Below are 3,862 nucleotides of genomic sequence, written 5' to 3' on the forward strand. Positions count from 1 at the left end.
TGTGAGTGAGCATGTGTCCGTGTGTGTGTGCGTGTGTGTGTGTGTGTGTGTGTTTGTGTCTGTGAGCCACAAGCTCCTCTGTAACGGTCTCGTCTGGCACGGCGCCTGCTGTGAGCGATGGAAATGGGCATGGCTCCAAGTGACTTCATCACAGCGCCTCGTCTCGCCTGGTCTGGCCTCGCCTCTCCTCTCCTCTCCATGCCCGCCTGCCTGCCCACCGCTCACAGCCTCCCACAGCTCCGGCAGCCCAACGGCCCTCTGGTGCAAACCATCCCTAAGCCCCATCACCAGCTAATCAATACCACTACAATAGCACACAAACACTTCAGGAGCCCTGAATCTGTATATACACAGATGCGAAGCCCAGTCCCAGACCAGGAACCTGGATATTAATGCTTTCAAAAGCCTCCTACTGTCCGGCTGCTACGAGCCATTCTCCTTTGAGTTGGCCTTTTGGATTGTAATTGTGAGAAGCTAGAATGGGGTGGGTTGGGGTGTGTTCCTGAAGCCATGACAACAGCTGACACAGTACTGAGTAGGGTCCACCGGTTCAGTTCCACCCCCAGGTTGAGGAACAGGGCCACATGTAGGCCAGAACGGAGCCAGAACTGGGCTTTGTGTGTCTCTGACTCCGCTGCGGATGGGAGTGGTTCATGGCATGTGCCTGATGTTCTGGTAGCCGCCGCCCACTTCCTCTGATTGGTCACATCCTTTATTCACATGTTGCTATTTTTCCCTGACGTTTTTTAAACTTTTTTTTTATTGGGTACACTCTTTTTTTTATTTATTTTTTCTTAAATTTCACATCTCTGCTTCCGGACCAAGAGCCTGCTGGCATCTCCTTTCGGCGCCAGCCCCCGGGCCTGACAAATACGCACCGCAAGACACAGACCCAGCTGCCAGAGATGGGGAGAGAGAGAGAGAGAGAGAGAGAGAGAGAGAGAGAGAGAGAGAGAGAGAGAGAGAGAGAGAGAGAGAGGGAAGGGGGAGCGAGATGGAGAGAGAGAGAGGGAAGGGGAAAGAGGAGAGAGAGAAAGAGAGAGAAAAAGGGGAGGGGGGAGACCCAGCTGCCAAAAAGAGCAGGGGGAATAAGGAAAAGACAGAGGAGGAAAGACATGGGAGAAGAGAGAACGACTGACATAGAAGACTGGGGAAAGAAGGAGAGAGAATCACAGAGGGTGGGTTGCACCGACAAGGATTCAATTAATCTTGGTTTAGGCCTAATCAAGGATTTGTAGATCTAGGTTTAAATTCAATGTGAGCTCTGTTGCACCACTTCATTTTCAGCATGGTTGAACAAATCCACAATTAAAAACCTTGTGAAATTGCGTACATCTTTTTTTTTAAATTTAATCTTATTACAGATTACTTGTTGAATCGATACCTCCTTGAACAATCCTCATCATCATAAAACTCCATAGGGTTGAGACTGAGGTGTCTTATTGTCCTTTGTGGGAATCAATTTTCTTCAATCCATCTAATATATGCAGTCGTTTCAGAAAGTGAAACCACCTCAGCAGAAGGTTTAAAATGAATCCTTAACTGAAATTTACATCTGAGTTTAAAGCAGTTGAGCAACAGGATTCAAATAAATCCAGACTTATGTGAACATTTAAACCAAGATTAAAAGGATGGTTTAATTGTAAACCTGATTACCTTTAAACAAGGTTTAAAGTTTGGTCCAACTGGATTCATGGATTGGTGCAACCCACCCAAAGAGGCTGAGAGAGTTAAAGTATTCAAGGAAGATTGAGAAACAGAATGAAAAAAGAGACATATAAAAATGTAGAATGAGACATGTAAAAATTGAGAATGAGAAACCAGAGAAGCCTACACAAGCTAAAAGGAGAGACACAGAGAGAGAGAGAGAGAGAGAGAGGGTGATAAAGAGAGAGAGGGAAGGGTAGGCCTACTAGCGATGGACGGAGAGAAAGAGGCCAGCTGTGAGCAGCTCAGTGCTGGGTTGCTGAGGGAGGGGAGCAGGGGGCGGGCTGCTCTGAGTGTTTGCACGCTCTTGCATCAGTGTTTTGATGGTGGGACGGCAACCAAGCAGAGTTGTGGGGAACCACAGACTGGACGCTGCCAAACTGCTGGAGAGGGACATTAGCGCTGCTAGCGCAGTTAGCCTCAGAGATTTACAGTAGTTGTCTTTCTGCTCTCTGTTAGCCTACAGGCTAACTTTCGTAGTAAGACTATGTTAGTTTAGCTTAGCTGTTTAGTTTAGCTTAGCTGTCAAAATTAGCATAGCTAGTGGTAATCAGCCTAAAGACAATAGTTGAGTCAGTTATTCTATTAAGTAAAGCTTCAGGTTGTAGCTAGGCTATGGTGCACATTTAGCCGCTAAGGAGCACAATGCACCCAAAGATTGTAGTTACCTACTGGTCATTCTATTCTATTCAAGTCATTCTATTCTATTCAGGTCATTCTATTCTATTCTATTCTATTCTATTCTATTAGCGTACTGGACACTTTCAGTGAATCTTTTGGATATGAGTGAAATGCTGCAGTAAGCATGTCGTCTGGTTAGTATTTAATTGCAGTGCACTTATCTGGTCCACCTCTCTCTCTCTCTCTCTGGTGCATCTCTTTCTCTTTCTCTCTCTATCTCTCCTTTTCTCTCTCTCTCCCTTCTTCTCTCTCTCTCGTACATCTCTCTCTCCCTCTGTCTCTTTCTCTTTCTGGTGCATCTCTCTTTTTCTCTCTCTCTATCTCTCTCTGGTGCATATCTCTCTTCCTCCATCCCTCCATCCCTCCCTCTCTCTCTCTCTCTCTCTCTCTGGTGCCTCTCTCTCTTAGCCACACCAACAGACTGACTGGGTGTGAAGGGAATTTCCCGCTTCATCATCAGTCGCCCAGTAAAGACAGGAATGGAAATGTGAGACTGATGATGGGAATGCCATTAGGGCAGACAGTTAAACGGCAGTGAAATGACATATTGCAGGATAAAGTCACACATACACACACACACAGAGAGACACACACAGAGACGCACACACCCACTTACCAAAGTGAGTCCACATCATAAAGACTTGGAGGTTGTAAAGCTGTGAAATTGCTCATATGCATTTACTGGTGAGGGATTAAAGCAGGCCTACTTTGTCAGAGTTGGCTGTTAACACTTAACTTTGCTGTTGGTGTACTGTAGGTGTATAACATTTTTCTGTAAATGAACAGAGAAATGTTATATTTCCCAGAACCTAAATACCCATCCATCTAAAAACTGCAATCCACAAGCTCATTCTCTACACTGTCTGCTCTATCAGCTCAGACTAATTACAATGAGGACACAGTGAAAACAAAGTTAACTGTGCTTTTGGAAACCCTGGGCTGGTTGTTGAACCTATACTTTGAGCCGCGGGAGCTATTTTCAGATGGGATCTGACAGGGTAATCAGCGTTCTGCTTGATATAATGTCAGCGGTGAAGCGTACACTAATCTCATCATCAAGCGCTTTTTTCTATCTGTTTACTTTCCATCAGCAGCAGGGTCCTCCAGTTCTTATCTATGAACCAACACTGTGGTGGAAATTATGTGTGTGTCGTGTCGTCGTCCACTCAAGCGTGTGTGTGTGTGTGTGTGTGTGTTTATGTCTGTTCATGTGTGAGATGTACTGGGAGTGTGATTTCTCTGTGTGTTCAAGTGTGTGTGTGTGTGTGTGTGTGTGTGTGTGTGTGTTGTGTTGTTTATGTTTTGTGACATGTTTCTGTGTAAGTGGGCATATTGTTATGCCTGTTTGGAGATAAGTTATCTGTGTGTGCGTGTGTGTGTGTGTGTGTGTGTGTGTGTGTGTGTGTGTGTGTGTGTGTGTGTGTGTATCGATGCTGCCTCAGCCCTTTGGAGGCTGCTGTAGGGGCCTGTGTGT

This window comes from Alosa sapidissima, chromosome 20, assembly GCF_018492685.1.
Source record: "Alosa sapidissima isolate fAloSap1 chromosome 20, fAloSap1.pri, whole genome shotgun sequence".
Taxonomy (NCBI): Eukaryota; Metazoa; Chordata; class Actinopteri; order Clupeiformes; family Clupeidae; genus Alosa; species Alosa sapidissima.